We start from the raw sequence: 18,927 nt of genomic DNA on the forward strand, positions 1-18,927 counted from the left end.
TCTTTCCTAAGCCTGTTAGCACTAGAGCAGGATTAGCCACCACCTCACAGAAGACCTCAAAGAAATCAGCATTTATTTAATAGCTATCACCTGCCAGGCATAATGCCAGATACTTTATACACACAGGTCTTGTTTGCACCTCACAGCATCCCTGTAAGCGTCATCTCCATCTTTACAAATGAAGAAAATGAGAAAAAATTATGTGTTAATTGCCACACAGCTAATAAATGACAATGCTGGGATTTGGTGGTAAATATTATGTTCTTTCTAGGGCATGGGAGCCCAAAGTGAAGGCAGTGGGAAGGGGGGGCAGGGAAGAAGGAAGGGGAAATTCTACACTGAACGGAGGGCAGACAGCTGCGGGGTGGGGGTGGGGGTGGGATCTGTTGGACAAACAGGATCCTGAAAGACTCACATCCTTTTCCCCAGACCAGCACCTAAATATAGCCTCGGGAAGAAAGTTGTGGCAGCCGCAGAGGGAACCCCAGCTCCAGGGCACGTGCGCTGTCTACAGGGGCCCACCCACCTCCACCCCTGTGCCGGGCCTGGAGGGGGGCGGAGTCAAGAGAGCCTTTCTTGTTCTAACCAGCCAGGAACCAGAAGCAGAAGTAGGCCAGGCCACCTAATTAGAAATTAAATTCTAGTTTTTTCTTTCTCTGTGAAGGCCTCCCCATCTGAGTTCCAGACACAAGATCTGGAAGCTCATCCCTTCTAGCAAGGACCCCTGCCAGGCCCTGGAGGGATCTTTCCTGTCTGTGCACCCCACCCAGGCCACTGAGCAGGGTCTTCTACACTCCCCATTCCACCAAGAGGGACCCCCAACCCAGTTATAATTCCCAGGAAGACAGCAAGGCCAGGAACTCCTAAGGAGCCTGGCGCACTGGCTAAATGCTTGCCCCTGTCCACCACTACGACCCATGCGGTTCCTCAGAAACCAGCCCATCTTTCTAGAGCAGCGTTGTCCTCAAGGAACATCATTAAGTCACAGATATCATTATAATTTTCTAGTAACCACATTAAAAAAGGTAAAAAGAAACAGGTGGAATTAACATTAATAATCTATTTTATTTGAGGCAGTATGTTCAAAACAATGTCATTTCAATATGTAATCGATATTTAAAATATTGAGATATTTTACATTCTTTTTTCTGTATTAAGTCTTTGAAATCCAGTATGTATTTTACACTCAGAGCACATCTCAATTCAGACTAACAACATTTCAACTACTCAATAGCCACAAGTGGACAGTGCAATTCAAGAGAAATCTTCAAAGAGGTAGGAGGCCTGGCATCGTCACTCGCTCCCTGTGGACCCAGCATGAGCCCCTTTCCCTCTCCGACGTCAGTTTCGACCTGGTAAAACCAAGTTCCCTCTGGAGCTTCTGGTTCTGAACGCTCCAAGTACAGCACCTGGGAGATGGGGGACAGGAAATCTAGGCCCAAGAGGGGGAAGCCAGGTTCAGCCCCAGCCAGCTGGGTCTGTGCTGATTTGGGCTGGGGGGGCCTGCCAGCCCTCATTCTCTCTTCAGGACTCCTCTTTGCCCTGAGGAGCCTCTCCTCCTCCACTTGGATAGGGTACGGCCCTGGCCTGCCATCAACCAGGTCAGGGACCTAGTCATTCCTCTGTCATAGGGCAAGCAGCTGTACCACTGTCCTCCCAACCTAGAAACCTTCCAGTCCTCAGCAGGTCACTGTCCACCTCAACCTTCACCCATACCACCTGCACCATCTCTCAGTGCTGCTTTAGACGATGGCTTCAGGGGAACCCATGGAGAAATGAAGAAAGAAACCCTCCTTGGAGACTTGGGGACTTGGAGGGGACAAACAAGAGTATCCCAGCTCTGCCCAGCCACGGAGAAAGCCACTGCCTCCAATGCTGCCCCACCAAGATATCTTTTTTGGGTCTCCAATTCTCACTCTGCATTCCTTACCCAAGCCTGGCTCCTTGCTGGAGGCTGGTTATCTGAGCAGTATCAACGGAAAACAGCCTCCAGAATTCTAGAATCTTTGGGCTGGAAAGGACCCTGAGAAGTGATTTCATTTAAATCTCTGTCTCAGCAGCAGCCTGCTTGCCTGCCCCTCACTGTCACTGTGGCAGACAGGAACAACAGAAATTCACAGTTGCAGCACAGGGGATGGTGCTGGCAAGGAATTTTAGGAACTCCGGCATCTAAGCCTGGATCTGCCAACAATTCATTGGGGGACCTTGAGCCTGTCACTTTGCTCGAGGTTGGACTGGATGATCGAAGTCTCTTCTAGCTCTAAAATTCCAAATTTCTAAGCCTCTTGTGGACACAGGTTAGTTATTAACCTTCTGCCAAAGCCGCCACCACCCCACCCCACCCCCCATCTCAACCCTGGGGACTTCAGAGACTGAGTCTGTATCGGCCTTTCCCTCACCACTCCTGTCCTGCCACTGGTAGCTAAACAACTCCAAAGACAACCCTTTCCTCACTGTCATCTCCACAATCGCCAGGTCTGGCTGTGGCCTCAGTACAGAACTGAGGCCTGTGCCACACGTCTGGAGCCACCTCACCACCCGCCTCTCCAGGGCCAGCTTTGCCATGCAGCTGTAGCTGCTTCTGCTCCTATGCTCCTCTGTCCCCAATTCGCCAGAGACCGGGCTCCGTCACCTCCTTGTAGACCTTGGACTTCCCAGCATCTCCTGTCCTTAGGTCCAAAGTCTCTGACTGCTCTGATAGCACCACCCCTACTCCCCATTCCAGGCTGCAGTCTGCCTTCCCTTCCTCTCTTACCCTCTCTCCCTGCTTTCCAGGAAAGGTACCTTACAGTTTTTCTGACCTCTTTCTCTGTATGATTCCATTTATATGAAGTTCTAGTACAGGCAAAACTAATCTTTGGTGGAATAAAAATCAGAACAGTGGTTGCCTCTAGGGGGTGGGGATGGGGATCGCCTGAGAAAGGGCACGAGGGAACTTTCTGGAGTGATGTTCATGTTCTGTATCTCGATACGGGTTTGGGATGCACAAGTGTAAGCATTTGTTAATACTCATCCAATAATGCCCGGAAGATTTGTATGTTTGGTTTTATGTAAATATTAACTCAAAAGAAAAAAAGAAATGTAAACAAATATTGAATTCTAGTTAATGATATGCATGCGGAAGTATCTGGGGAGAAGTATACTGATGTCTGCAATTTACTTTGAGATGGGTCAAAAATTTAAGAGGGACTGATAGGTGGATCAAGAGATAAATATGTGATAGCAAGGATAGTAAATGTTAGTTGTCGAATCTAGGAGTGAGAGGTGATCACTGTAAAATTCTTAAATTTTCTGAATGTTTGAAGTTTTGTGAAAAAATATTGGGTAAAATATGTATCTATTGAGCACCTACTAAATGCAAGGGATATAAAAAATAAATAAACCTAATGAAAGAGTTCAGGCTTCGAACATCAGGTAACAAACCAGAGAACAAATCCCAATAATAGCCATGTAATCTTGGGCAAGTCACTTAACACTTCTGTGCCTCTGTTCTCCCATTTATAAAATGGAGATGATAACAGTACCTACCTCATAAGTTAAGAAATAAAATCTTAATTCAGGAAAGGACCTTTGCATATAGAAACTAAAGCTCAAAGAAGTGAAGGCCACCCAGGGAGCACATGGCCAAGCCAGGATCACACTGGCCTGGGTCCAGAGGCCCCAAACAGCCACTGCCAAGGATATGGACAGGCAATTCATAGACGCAGAAATAGAAATGGTCACAAACATGAACAAGTTTTCAGCCTCAGTAATATTCACAGAAATGTGAAATAAAACAGAGGTATACTGTTTTTCACTTAGCAGTTTAGTGAAAACAACCAAGATTGATAACATCCGAGATTAGGAGACAGGAAACAAGTCTTATACATGTTGGTGGAAGATAAATCAGTATATTCCTTTAGAAGGGCAAGTTGGTGGTATCTATGAAAATATTTAAATGTACATATTTTTTGGCTGGGCAATTCTATTTATAGGACACCTGTAGCTATATTCATACAATGAACAAGGCTGATATTTGCAGCATTCTTTGTAATAGCAGAAGTGGGTAATGGTTAAATTACAGAACAATTGGACAGTTGTTAAAAAGAAGGGGGTAGGGGGTAGATTTGTATGTACTGACCAGAAAAGATTCTATACTATTTGTTAAGTGAAAAAAGCAACTTGCAGGATAGTATGTAATGTTTGCTAAAAATTTAAGAAACTATGTATATATGCGTGCATATGCATACATGCACATTATGCACGATATTTTCATGTGCATAGAAAATGTCTGCTCTGAGGAGGGGACTGGGATTTTAGAGAAGTCAAAGCAGATTTGTGTTTTATCCATATTGTTTTAATTTTTTACAATGAGAATATTCATCTGGCAGATGTGTGCCAATGTGTGTGTGTTTATTGAAGCCTAGGAGTTTTGTGTAATTTTTCTTCTACTTTTCTGCCTACACTTTATTTCCTACAGGAAAATATTAAAATATATATTAAATTATATTTTATATATTACATATAGCGCAAAATATTAATATATAGTATAATTATACACACAAATAGGTTTTATGTATATAAAAAAAACTTCTAAAAAGTCTGAAAAAATGCATTACATATCAGCTGTTTTCTCTGGGGAGTAGACGGGAAAAGGAATTACACTTTAATTTTCTACCTTATACACTTCCTACAGATTAAACCTTTTTCTCGCACGTGTCACACTTGTGATTATAAAGATAAAAACTTTTAAAAAGAAAGGCTTGACAAAGAAGAAAGTAATCCATTTAGGCTTGCCATCTCATGCCCCGAAAAAAGTTCAGTGCCTGGGGGACTTGGTTAAAATAGACTTCACTGGTGTCTTGTGGCTTTAAGTGGGGACGCATTTAAATGGGTCACCCTCCCGAAGCTGCAAAGTCACTATAATGTTAGAATACGAAGACGAGAGCGTCCGGACTTGACTGCCGGGGGTGGATCCTTTAGGGCAGCACTCCCCCTCCCCCCCCCACCACATTCATAAATAAATACAAAGGAAATACTTTCCCCAGAGAGCCGCCCTCTCTCCCTCGGCCTCTGACCTCCCGGGGCGGCCGCTTCCTACCGCCCCGAGCCTTTATTTGGCGCCGGCCCGCCCAGAGGGGTTTGCAAACGCGGCCGGTGGGGCCCGTGCGTCACCTGGCCCGGGCGGGCCCCGGGGAGCGGCGCGGGGCGAGGGGCCCAAGGCCGCCGCCGCCGCCGCCGCGCCTCCCCCGGCCGGTTCTGCTGAGCTCCGCAGCGCCCCGTGACTCACCGCCGGGTCACCCGGAGCTTATCTGGCTCCAGGTGTGCTCGCCCCGGCTGCACGCTGCTCACGTGACCTCAGCCGCCTCCCGGCTCCCTTCCTGCCCGCGCAGCGCCGGCAACCGGGCGGCCCTCGGCATTTCCAGGCAGCGGCGCCTCCCGCTGCGATACCGTCTCCTCTGGAACGCAGCAATCCCGCTGGCCCCGGGAGAGACGACACCTGGAGACGCGCCAGCCGCCCAGGCCCGGCCCCATGCGGCTCCTGCGGCCGCCGGCTGGGCGCTAACCTGGGCCGACACTCCCTGCCCACCACCACCACCGTCTGTGTGACCTTGAGCAAGTCCCGTCCCCTCTCTAGGCCTCAGCTATTTCAACTGTAAAATCTCCAAGGGCCTGGGAGCTCAGACTTGGCCCCAAGCCCTCGCCTTTGCTGGAGAGGTATTCTGCTCAACCACAAACCGCAGGTTCTAAGCAGGCTCTGCCTCCGACTTGGCTGTGTGACCTCGAGCCCATCATCCAACGTCTCTGAATACCAGAGAATGATAAAAATAATCCCTTTTAAGCGATGATAAAGTACCTGGCGGAGAGAAAGGGCCCTGTCAAACCTGCATTCCAACAAGTGAAACCACGGCTTGTCTCAAAGCTGTTTGAAATGTCAGGGGAATGTGGACAATTTACTAGCCACGTAATTCCTACCTCACGACATAGGGCAGGGAAGTGAATTAGGGGGAGGAGCAGGGACTTTCCAGACTGCTCCCCATCCCTCCTGATCCAGCTCCCACCATGGCACCACCCCATCCTTTAATTCAGGCCACCTCAGAAAATGGCAATGGTCAGGGGAGGGGGGTGTGCAGACCCTAAAGCCCCTATGGGCCTGGCCCAAAGCAGAATTTAGAAGTTCCATCAAGCCCCTTATTCAAAGCCCTGGGGAACCTGGCAATCCGAGCACACAGTGGGCTGGGCCCTCCCACCCCCTGAAACCTTTAAAGTACATCAAGCCAGAGCCCCCTCAACCTTACCCACCACACCCAGAAGATGCCCTCTCCACCAGGGACAAGCCTGGGGCCCAGGGCTGCCAACAGGGCCCAGCTCACAAGGATGCTCTGGTTCCCCTCCGTGGCATCCACTCCAGGAGAGGGAAGTCTGGCTGGGGACAGACCTCTGGTTCCAAGCAACAAGAACAGCCCTGCAGCCCTGGAGACGCAACACCAACTCTGGATCAGGCTTCTGGATCAGAGTTCCAACAGCTCCCTGCTCCACCCCCAGGAGGGTGGATTCTCCTTTCACACAAGCCCCAGTTCTGCCCCACCCAGTCTACCTTCGGCTACCTGCCTCTGAGGGGGACCCCGGAGTTTTTAGGCCCAGCTTCTGGAGACACATGTGCTTCTCAACGAGCAGCTTCATACAGGGTCAGCGAAGGGGGCTGGCTGCCCAGACTGCCCAGGACTGAGGCTGAGGTCACAGGAAGGAGTAAGGAAGGGCACAATCCACAGGAGGGCTTCTGGGGAGAGCCTGGGGCAGGAGGAAGCCTCGGGCACACACCCAGGCACTTAGTCCAGACCAGGCGAGAGTAAACAAACCAGCCAGCCAGCCACCAGGCACCAGGTCATCAACTGTTTAAAGTTCCAAACTCCCAAGGGAGTGACCAGCAGCATGTGGCCCCTCCCACCTTGCCCCCTACCCCAGCCTACAAACTTGCTCATTCCCCTAATTCCCCCACATATGTCCCCCAAAGCCACTGTCTTCCTGGAATTGAGGCCCCAACCCCAACGTCCTCAAGCCCAAATGGACAAGTACATCTCCACCCAAGGCTATATATAACCAGTCATGTCCAGTAACCAGGAGCATATTTCCTGGAAAGCTCTCATCACAAAAGGACAGAGGGAAGCTGAGGAGGTGGCAGGCCATTGACAAAGAGCCAACGAGGTCTGTCAGGAAGCCAGAGACCTCAGGAGAGCAACTTTCAATATCCTCAAATAGAAAGGAGCCCCCGAACTGAAACGAGTGGGGACACGGGCAAGGCCAGGCCCCTTGCCGTGTCAAGAGGACAGCAACCTGCTCAAGAAAAGGGCTCCGGGCCTGGGAGGCACATGGAAAGGCAGCTTGAACCTCTAGATTCAATGTCCTGCTAAGGTGATCTCTTAACCCCTGGGGCAGCCTGGCCTCCTCCCACCACGGCCCCAGTGCATACCCACTGCCCACAGCTCACCCTCCACAGTGGTGTTTGCCAGGCCAGGCCAGGGATGCCAAGGAACAAAACGAACCCAAGCAGGCCAGCCCGTCACTGGCAAGGTGAAAGGGGGAGGGGACTCAATTCTATAATTTGGGGGGACCATCTGAGGGCAGGAGAGCCCTTCCCAGGAGGCATCCTTCCAGCCCTCCCACACAAAGACAAACCATGAGGCCAGTGCCAAACACATGTCGCCTTGGCCAAGTGACCAGGCAAAATGAGTACTGGCTTAAAAAACAAACCGGCTGCCTTCTCCCTGGTCCTCCCGCTCATTCTGGTGTCAGCCTTTCCAACTAATCAGCAGGGCACACATGCCTGGCAGCAGGGCAGCACCCTCACCCCCCACAACAAAGCCCCAATGTATGGTGTATCCATCCCAGCAGGCCTTATCTCAGCCAGGAACATGACCCACTCCTCACCAGTCTTGGTACCAAGCAGCAACCCCACCCCCACCCCAACCGAGGGGGGCCGGCTAACCCCAGCACCTCCCCCTTCCCATTGGCGAACCAACTGGCATGACAGGTTAGCAGGGCGGGGTGCCAGGGCAGTCTCTCCCAGAGCCCTGGGGCAGGCACCGACCTTCCCACACTTACCCCACCCCTTTGCAGGGAAAGGTGAGGTGAGCAGCCAGTCCTAGGGGGCAGCCTGCGCTCCTTAATGCCCCAAAGCCTACCAATCACTGCCACCCCACCCCCCCCAACTTCTACCCCAAGCGGGGGGGGGGGTCGGGGAAGTCGGGTCTCCATTGTTTTGCCAGCTGTCTAGCAGCTGCTCCTTTGAGAGAAGAGCCCGCTGTCGGCCTGGCAGTGAAAGGGTGAAGGCCGCTGGGAAGGATAAAGGGCTCGGTGGAGGTGCTCGCCTTCCCCGCTGCCTTCCTCGGGCGCCTCTGTCGATCTCGGTCTGTCAGGGGGGGCTGGGCCTGGCCCCGATCAGCCCCCTAGCTCCCGACACTGCAGTCCCGGTCCCGGAGCCCTGGGCCACCTGGGCTCCTCTAAGCCCCCAATCCCCCCAATCTGAAGGCCACCTTATCCTGTACCCCGCGCTCCCCGAGCTAGCCAAAGGGGTCGGTGCTCCACCTTCCCGCTCCTCCCCGCCCCTCCCGGCCGGCCCCTACCCACGGACGCCGAGCTCCGCGGCGCCGCCGGAGACGGGAGCCGGGAGTCCGGGCCGCTGCTTCCAGGGGAGAGGGGAGGAGGAGGAGCCCCCCCGGCCCCGCCGCCCGCCCGGCCGGAGCCCGCCCCGCCGCCCTACCCGGTCCGGCCCGCCACCGAGCGGCCGCCCCCGCCGCCCCGCACTCACCCGCCGCCGGAGCCCGCCGGGCAGGCAGCAGAACCGGAGACGCGGCATGCAGCGGCCCCGGCCCGGTCCGGGCTGGAGCGCAGCGCGGCGCAGCGCAGCGCCGCCCCCCGCGACCGCGCGAGCAGAGCCGAAAAGGATCCCCCTGCTGGCGGCTCGGGGGATAAACGCCCGGCCCTCCTGGCAGCGCCTGGGCGCGCCTCCAGACGCAGGCCGTGCGGGCGCCGGGCACTGCCCTAGGAAGCCTCTGTCCACAGTGGGCACGGAGGCTTCTCTGGCCATGCCCAAGAGGCCCTGATGGAGGTTCTGTCCACGCTGGGCACTGGACTCTGCAGGACATCTCCAAGAGGGCTCTGCCCTGGCGGTCCTGCCCACTGTGGGCACCAGGATCCCTCTAGCCTTGTCAGAAAGGTGCTGGGTGTATAGAACAGGTTCTGTCCAAGGCAGCACTGGACTCCTCGCTCTGTGTCCAAGAAGGCACTGCCCAGAAAAGTCACTGAGTCCTTCTGACTGTGTCTTCCCAGGGTGTTTCAGCAGAGGCGCACACAGGGTGCTGTGGGATGTGCGGGATAACTCAATCCAGAGTGGGCACTGCCTGCCATGTCCGAGGGGCCACTGCCACAATGCGCTCCTCACCATGGGCCTGGGCAGCTTCCAGGGGCTTGGTCTGAGAGAGCCCTGCCTCAGGCAGAGCTGCCCACAGCTTGGACCAGTGGCAGGGCCATAGCAGCACTCACTCCCTGAAGAAGCCCAAAATGCCAAGATGACCACTCTTCAGAAGTCCTTTGGAGTGAGGTCTGCCCCTGGGTTTGTCATGCCTTGTAAATATCAAGTGTAGTGATGAGCATCGTCACTTCAATATCAAGTAATCTGCTCCATCCACAAAGGGATTTTTTAGGTTTCCTGGGAGGGGCCAAGGGGCATCTAGGGACCAGGCTTCTGAGATAGTCTTGACTTTGGAGAGAGAGAAGAGGATGCTTATCTCCATGCTGGAGTAGGGTACCCCAAAACCTGTAAGAAACTGAGTTGGGTGGTGCAGGAGAAAGGGTGGAGCAGGTAAGAGAGCCCGACCGGGAACTTCTCCATGCGAGGCTTGAGCGACGAGGCTCAGGAGCAAAGAGCAAGTAAGGGCTGGAGGAGGGCAGGTTCAGAACATAAATTTTTGGGTAAAAGAATAACATACAACTCAAACTCATTCAACAGCCTTTTACTCTGAGGTTCACAGAGAGAAATCAGGCGTGGAACTCACATGGAGGCAGGGGTGAGCTGAGACTGCAGGTGGGTATGCTGCACTGTTGTGGAGGGTTTATTTGACTTGGGGTGTGAAGGAAAGCTGCTCCGAGGACGTGACATTTGAGGGGACCTTGAAGATTAGGAAAGACAATGACCATCACCTCTGCTTCCTGAGCCCCTACTACACGCTAGACACTATCTCTATTCCTCACTACAAACCTATGAGGAAGACGTTATTACTACAGATAGAGGGTGAATGCACAAACTCTGGGGCCAGGCTGCCTGGGTTCAAATCCCAGCTGTCAGGTCCTAGCTGTGTTAGCCTAGGTAATTTATGAAACTGCTCTGTGCCTCAGTTTCTTTACCTGAAAAACAGGGATAATAACAGTGCCTCCTTAGAGGGTTGGTTTGAAAATTAAGTTAGTTATACAAAAAGAACAATACTCAGCATATAGTAAGCTTTCTATATTGGTTATCTTTATTATTTTCCCCAATTCACAGCTATGGAAACTAAAGCAAAGTCAGGTTTGTGACTGCTTTAAACTGAGGTTCTCAAGGCTCCAAAGCCCATGCTCTTCCCCTATACCATGGCAGTGAAATGAAGAGGCATACTAACAATTGTTTTCTTATGTGTATCCACTCCTAGGACCCTCCTGGGACAGCTAAGTTGTCCCTAAGAGCTCCCCTTGCCTGAACCAGGAACCATTTTCAGAGACAAGGGCAATTCCTGAGCACTTGGTTTTAGTCTTTTCTTTCCCGTAGGCAAGATTAATCCCTGCCCGAGACCAAAGTAAAAATAAAAGTAAAAGTAAAGCACCACTTCCCCCAACCCAGTCCCCTTGGAAAGCAACCCTTGAACAGAAAAATGTCAGAGAAGCATCCTCATCAAATAGCCCAAATGACCATGGAAAGACCAGTTTTTCCTGGAGATTCCTAAGGCCCCAAGGTGATCTGACTTTAATGGAGAAGACTCCCAGAAGGAAGCACGGTAATAATAAAAAACCATTAACATCAATTGAACACTTTCTAGGGGCCAGGCATAGGTGCTAACTAACCCTTTGACTTGCATTGTCTCATTTAATCCCTTCAATCACCCATTTTACAGATTAGAAACCAGGTTTAGGAAGGCAAAGTAATTTGCCAAGGCCACGTGGCTCATAAAGGGCAGAGCCCTGAACACTTGATCTGATCCGCTGTGCTGTGCTAGGTCCTTGGTGGAGCGGAGGGCGGGGGGTTTGGGGCTACACAGCCTGGGAGGGTGCTTGGCTGTAGTACCTACTAGCAAGTTCCTTAGCTCCTCTGAGCCTCAATTTCCTCATCTATAAAATGAGGATAATAATAGTGCCTACTTCATAGAGTGTGAGAGGATAAAATAAGCACTTTTGTTTAAAGCAATTAGCCCAGGGTTTGAAACGTAGTAAGTGGTTAATAGACATTAGCCCTTATTAACTCTCTGAACCTTTATTTTCTCATCTGCAAAATGAAGACTGATAATATGGATATCATGGAGTTACTGTGAGGTCTAGAAGAAATGTCAAATGTAAAGGATGTAGGATGGTATCTGGCACAGGATGAGCTACCACTACATGACTCTCCAAAAAGAATCTCAAATAAGCAAGCCTGCTTTTTAAAAAGCCCACAAAATTGCAAATCTGCCTGACAGATGTTCTGATAACAAAAGCACACCTTTGAATATTGTTCCTCAAAATGCATATATTAGTTCAAGATCTTTTGCTTCTTTGCATGGAAGCTTGAAGCGTGGGTAAAGAATGCTCTCTAGGAAACTAGAAGCTAAACTCTTAGAAGAGCTAAACTCTTAAAAGAGAGGACCTGCTGAAGATTAGTCCAAAATGAAGGAGCACGTCTCTGAAAAAAACAAATTGTTTTTTTATTAAGGGAAAGTTCAGAACACATACAAAAGCAGACAAAATAATATAATAAACCTTCACGTACCCATCTCCCAGCTTCAATAGTTATCAACTCATGGAATCTTTTTCAACTATCTTCCCACCTACAGCCCACCACTGTATAATTTTGAATGACTTCCCAGATAGCATATCATTTCACCGTATTTTTAGAAATCTCAGTGTATATTTCTAAAAGATAAGGACTTTTTTTTAAACAAAACCACAATACCATTTTCACTTCTAATATTTTTAACAATAATTCTTTACCATCATCAAATATTCAGTGTTTAAATTTCCAATTTTCTCCATAAATGTCTATTTTTTCAATTGCTTATTTGAATCAGGATCTACAAATTGCAATTAGTTGACATAAATTTTAAGTATTGTAATCTACAGACACTTTTCCCCTGCATTTTAGTTGTTGAAGAAGCTAAGTCATTGATCCTTTGGATTTTTGTACCATCTTGATTCAGCTGATTGCATATGTATGATAGTTTAACATGATCCTCTATCCTCTATGTTTCCTATGAATTGGTAGATGGAACTACAGGCTTGATCAGATTTGAGTTTGATTTTTATGACAAGAATGCTTCATAGGTGGTATTGTCTTTTTTTCCTCAGGACATATATAGTATCTGGTTGTCTTCAAATGACACTTTAAGACATCAGGAATATATGACTGAATCTGCAGCCTTACTCCTGCACTGATCTAAACATAGCTGTGGGACTCCTTTTATGTTTCCAAGAATTTTGTGACTTCTGCTTGATTCTCTGATGCGCAGGGGATCCACAGCCCCACCAGCCATGAGCCGATAATGCACACTATGGACGTTGTGTACAAGCAGGCCCCCAGGTGCTGGTTAATTCTAAGGCAGGGTTGTGGGAGGCAGCACCACTTCCCCCAACCCAGTCCCCTTGGAAAGCAACCCTTGTACAGAAAAATGTCAGAGAAGTGTCCTCATCAAATAGCCCAAATGACCATGGAAAGACCAGTTTTTCCTGGAGATTCCTAAGGACCTAAGGCAATCTGATTTTAATGGAGAAGTCTCCCAGAAGGAAGCACAGTAATAATAAAAAGCCATTAACATCAATTGAACCCTTCCTACGGGTCAGGCATGGTGCTAACTAACCTTTTGACTTGCACTGTCTCATTTAATCCCCTCAATAACCCATTTTACAGATTAGAAACCAGGTTTCTGGGGCAGTGCTTCTGGAGTAAAAAGGCTAAAGTTTGGTCTTAGGACCCTGCCCCAATCAAGATGGCAGAGTGAGATGCTTCAGGGCTTGTGTCCCCACAGAAGCTTTGAACAACCAGCAAGAACTGGTAGAAACACCTTTCTCGAAGCTCCAGAAAACAGTTAGAGAACTGCGGTAACAGGGTGAGCGCTGAATCAAGAAAAAGTCTATTTAAAACGGGTAGGCTCTCGTGCCTCCCTGTCTGGCCCCTCCCTCACCCCTTACTGGCCCAGTACCCACATGGTCCACACTCTTAGTGCACAGATCACTGGCCCCAGTTCTGAAGGCAGGAGGGTAACCTCCAAGCACATACTGGGAACATGTATGGCTGGCCCAATCTGTCTGGTGGTGGCCTGAGCGTCTCACTGACCCAGAACTCACCCTGAGTGTAAAAGGGAGCTCACCCAGCACACCTACAGGATGCTGTGGAAGAGCAGTCAAGTCATGCTGCCTGGGACAAGGGATTGCTGGCTGTAGGACATACAGTGCGGTGCCCAGGACCATGAGGAAACTGTTTCCTAGGGAAGACAGGACATTCATATCTGTGTAAACAGGGATGCCTAGGGCTGCATGCACATGCCCAAGACAAGGTGCATGCACAGAAAGGATCAGGGAGGCCCCTACACTTTGATCTGGAGCTATTCTCTAAACTCATTGCATGGATAAGACCTGAAGGAAAGCACTGGCACAGGTCAGTCTGCAAAGACTGAGAAAGGCATTTTCTCTCACTCTTTTTTCTTTTTTCCCTTCTTCTTCTTATTGTTATTTATTATTCTTTTGTTAAGTTCTAGCATTTAAGGAAACTTCAGTCATAACACTAGCTAGATACAAGTTTTAGGAACAGATGCGTCAAAGTCTAAATTCCAATGATAACACTCTAATATATCAAAATGACCAGGTTTCAACAAAAGATTACAAAACATACAAAGACAGAGAAAGTGATAGCCCAAGTAAAGATGAAAATAAAGCATTAGAAACATCAGTGAGATAGACCAGAGCTAGAACATAACAGACAAAGATTTTTTTTAATGGTCTTAAATATGCTCAAAGAGCTAAAGGAAAACATGTACAAAGAACTAAAGGAAATCTGAATGATAGATAAATACATAAAGAATATCAATAGAGAGGTGGAAATTATGAAAAGGAACCAAACAGAACTGAAGATCACAGTAACAGAAATTTAAAATTCCCTAGAGGGGTTCAACAGCAGATTGGAGCTGGCAGAAGAAAGAATCAGTGAACCCAAAGACAAGAAAATGGAAATCATCCAGTCTGAGGAGCAGAAGGAAGAAAGAATGAAGAAAAATGAACAGAGCCTGAGAGACCTGTGGGACACCATCAAGTGTCCCAATTTATAAATTGTGGGAGTCCCAGAAGAAGAAGAAAAAGTGAGAGGGGCAGAGAGAATTTTCAAAGAAATAATGGCTGAGAACTTCCCAAATTTAGTGAAAGACATGAATATACACATCCAAGGTGCTTAACAGACTCCAAATGTGATAAACCCAAATAGACCCACACCATGGCATATTATAATCTATAAGCTGTCAGTTATAAGATAAAGAGTATTCTGAAAGCCTCAAGAGAGAAGCAACATGTCATGTACAAGGGAACATTAATAAGATTAAGTTCCAATTTCTCATCAGGAGCCATGGAGGCAAGAAGGCAGTGGGATGATATATTTAAAAGCAAAAAAGAACCAAGAATTCTATATCTGCCAAAACTGCCTTTCAAAATAAGGGAGATGCCATAATACATCCCAGAGTAATTTGGGCAGAGAATAAAAAGTATTTGCAAAGCCCTCTTGAGGGGCTAGGGAAAAATGTGGAAATATTAAATTTCCCACCTGGGGAATTCCTGATATTCTCACAAGCACTGGTGACTACCAGTCTTGTAGGACAAGCTCTTGACCTTGGGGCATGCCTTTATGAAGCTTGTTACTGCAAAGGAGAGGCTAAGCCTACTTATAATTATGCCTAAGAGTTACTCCCAAAGAACTTTTTTGTTGCTCAGATGTGGCCTCTCTGTCTAAGCCAACTCGGCAGGTAAACTCACTGCCCTCCCACCTACGTGGGATATGACTCCCAGGGGTGTAAATCTCCATGGCAACATGGGACATAGCTCCCAGGGATGAGCCTGGACCAGAAGTGAAAGACTTCTGGACCAAAAGGTGGAAGAGAAATGAAATAAAATCAATTTTCGGTGGCTGAGAGATTTCAAATGGAGTTGAGAGGTCATTCTAGAGGTTATTCTTATGCACTAAATAGATATCCCTTTTTAGTTTTTAGTATATTAGAATAGCTAGAAGAAAATACCTGAAACTGTTGAACTGCAATCCAGTATCCTTGATTCTTGAAGATGATTGTATAACTACATAGCTTGTGGCCCACACTCCCTTTATACAGTGTATGGACGGATAAGTAGAAAAATGGGAACAAAAAATAAATGAATAATTGGGGGGTATGGGGGATATGAGATGTTTGGGGTGTTCTTTTTTACTTTTGTTTTTATTTTTTTAATTTTTTTTTTTGAATAATGAAAATGTTCAAAAATTGATTGTGGTGATGAATGCACAACTATATAATGATATTGTGAACAACTGATTGTACACTTTGGATGATTGTATGGTATGTGCATATATCTCAATACAATTCCATAAAAAATAATCAAGGAGGTGCAATGAAGCAAATGAAACTTGAGGACATAATGTTGAGCGAAATAAGTCAGAAACAACAGACAAATATTGTATGCTCTCACTAATATGATCTAACTGTAATGAGCAAACTCTGAGAATTAAATTCAAGAACATAGGTTATCAGGAAATGGAAACCAGGCAGAGATTGGGCAATCGATGATTAATACAGAATGTTCAATAAGGTTCATTGTAAAGGTTTGGAAATGAATAGCACAATACCATGTGATGGTGATACAATACTATAAGAATAATTTACAAAGCAGAGTGTGAGTATAGTTGAAAGAGGAAGGCTAGAGTCGTGTATGTCACCAGAAGGAAAGCTAGAGGATAAAAACTGGGACTGTATAACTTAGTGAAATCCAGAGTGGATAATGGTGGTGGTTACTTGTGTAAATAAAAGAGAGTTCTTACTTGAACCAGAACAAACATACATCACTATTACAAGGTGTTAACAATTGGGTGTTATATGGGAAAAAATACTATCAAAGTAAACTAAGGTCTATAGTTAACAGTAACATTGCAATATTCTTTCATTAATTATAACAAAGGCACTATACCAAAGCTAAATGTCAATCATAGGGAATATAAGAGATATGGGATTTTCTTCTTTGGAAGGAATGAGAATGTTCTTGTATTGACTGTGGCAGTGAATGAATACTTTTGTGATTATACCAAGAGCCATTGATTGTACACTTGGGATGGATTGTATGGTGTGTGAATTATCCTGTGTTGTTTTTTTTTTTAATGTAGGATGACGGATCTTTGTGGTGATGGAAATGTTCTGTGTTCTGACTGTATCAATGCCAATATCCTGGTTTTCGTATTGTACAATAGTTTTGCAAGATGTTATCACGGGGGAATCTGAGTAAGAAATTTCACTGTATTATTTTTCACTGTTTTTTTTTTTAAACTACAATTATCTCCAAATAAAAAGTTTAATTAAAAAAAAGAAAAAGGAAAAAAATAAGGGAGACATTAAGACCTTCCCAGATAAGCAAAAGCTGAGGGAGTTTGTCACCACTAGACTGGCCCTTCAAGAGAGGCTAAAGGGAGATCTGCAGGTTGAAAGGAAAGGACGCTAGACAATAGATCAAAGCCACATGAAGAAATAAAGATCTATAAGGGTAACGACAGGGTAAATGCCAGCATTGTTGTATCTTTGGTTAGTAACTCCATTTTTACTTCCAACAAGATCTAAAAGGCAAATGCACAAAATGTAATGATAAATGAATGGTTTTGAAATCATAATGTATAAATATGTATATAAAGGTGGGGGTGAGGGGTATAGGAACATAGTTTATGTATACTATTGAAGTTAAGTTGGTATCAAAGCCTACAAGATTGTTAGAGATTTAGGATGTTAAATTTAAGCCCCGTTGTAACTTCAAAGAAAATACTGAAGAAGATATTTTCTCCTAAGAGTCAGAAATTAGAGTACAGGTTGCCAGGGTCAGGGAGCAGGGGTTATGGGAAGTTAATGAAAAAAGTGGGTATAGGGTTTCTGTTTGGGGAGATGGGAAAGTTTTAGTAATGGAAGGTGGTGAGGGTACCACAACATTGTGAATGTGATGAATCCCACTAAATGGTATGCACGGAAGTGGCTGAGATGGGAAAATTATGTTTTATATGTATATATATATATATATATATATATATATATATATATGTTCCCACAATTCAAAAAAAAAAAAAAAGAAAGAGCAACTAAAGAGAAAATGACAATTAAATGCAACAGGTAATTTTTCCCCATATACCACTCTGTATTTAAAAGTTATACCTTAATATTCTTTCATCAATAGTAACATGTGTACCACACCAATACCAGGACTAAATAGTTGGGGAGGATAAGGGATATGGGGTGTTTTGGGTTTTCTTGTGTGTGTGTGTGTGTGTGTATGTGTGTGTGTATGTGTGTATCTATCTTCTTTTTCTCTTTGGAGCAATGAAAAATGTCTAAAATTGAGTGTGATAATGATTGCATAACTAAGTGAGGATACTGTGAGACACTGATTGTATACTTTGGATAGAATATATGGTATGTCAATATATCTCAATAAAATCTGCAGATTCAAAACATCAAATATTTAAAATGTAATGACAAAGCTAAGGCTATTTATAATTATGCCTAAAAGTCACCCCCAGAGAACCTCTTTGTTGCTCAGATGTGACCTCTCTCTCCTTAAGCCCACTCTGCAGGTAAACTCACTACCCTTCCCCCTACATGGGACATGACTCCCAGGGCTATAAGTCTCCCTGGCAACATGGGACATGACTCCCAGGTCGGGAATATGGAGAAAAATACTCCTATGTAAACTATGAGCAATAGTTATCATACTACTTTGATAATCTTTCATCAGTTGTAACAAATGTAACTACTGTTAAAAAACAGAATTACAAAAAAAAAAAGTGTTAACATCAACTACAACAAATTTTCCACACCATTGCAGGTGTTGCTGGCAGGGTGGTGTATGGGAATCCTGTATTTTATGCATGCTTGTTCTGTAAACCCACAAATTCTCTAATTAAAAAAATTTTTTTCTTAAAAAGGACATTATTGGGGCAAGCCAAACTTTTCTTGACATGAACTTTTCTTGGTATAAACTTTTCTTGACATCACCTATTGGCAAGTCACCACTAGGGTGGCAAACTGTCCTGGATTGTCTGAGACCAAGGGTATTCCCAGAATATGGTATTTTCAGTGCTAAAACTGGGAAATTCCCAGGCAAAATGGGATGAGTTGGTCTCTGAAGCAGTAATTCCTTCCAATTGCTAATTCTAGGTACAGCCTCTCAGGCCTATGACCATTGTCTTTTTCACCTACCTTCTTTGTAGAAAATCTCTTCTCAATTTGGTCTTCAGAATCACCTACTGGATCTTCTTGCTGAAAATACTTCTGCCTGCACTTTCAATATTGGTGTTTCCCAGGATTTCTTCCTTTCCCTTCTGCTCTTACAATCCTACACACACACACACCCAGGAGAACTCATTCATGCCCAGGGCTGCCACCCACCACCCACACAATCTATGACTCCTCAATCTCAACAGCTGGCCTCCTTCCAGAGGCTCACCAGATA

The 18,927-nt window shown here is 46.5% G+C and overlaps 1 protein-coding gene across 2 annotated transcripts in view; it reads right to left on the reverse strand.

The window, feature by feature from the left end:
- MYO18A (myosin XVIIIA) overlaps positions 1-8,912 on the reverse strand; it is a 95,408-nt gene extending 86,496 nt beyond the window's left edge. For both annotated transcript variants that reach the window (XM_037807910.1, XM_037807909.1), the window contains exon 1: positions 8,789-8,912. The gene's annotated coding sequence lies outside the window, so the exon portion shown is untranslated. The remainder of the gene's footprint in view (positions 1-8,788) is intronic.
- Positions 8,913-18,927: the final 10,015 nt, after the last annotated feature.

The sequence above is a fragment of the Choloepus didactylus genome, chromosome 18 (genome assembly GCF_015220235.1).
Source record: "Choloepus didactylus isolate mChoDid1 chromosome 18, mChoDid1.pri, whole genome shotgun sequence".
NCBI classification, from domain to species: Eukaryota; Metazoa; Chordata; class Mammalia; order Pilosa; family Megalonychidae; genus Choloepus; species Choloepus didactylus.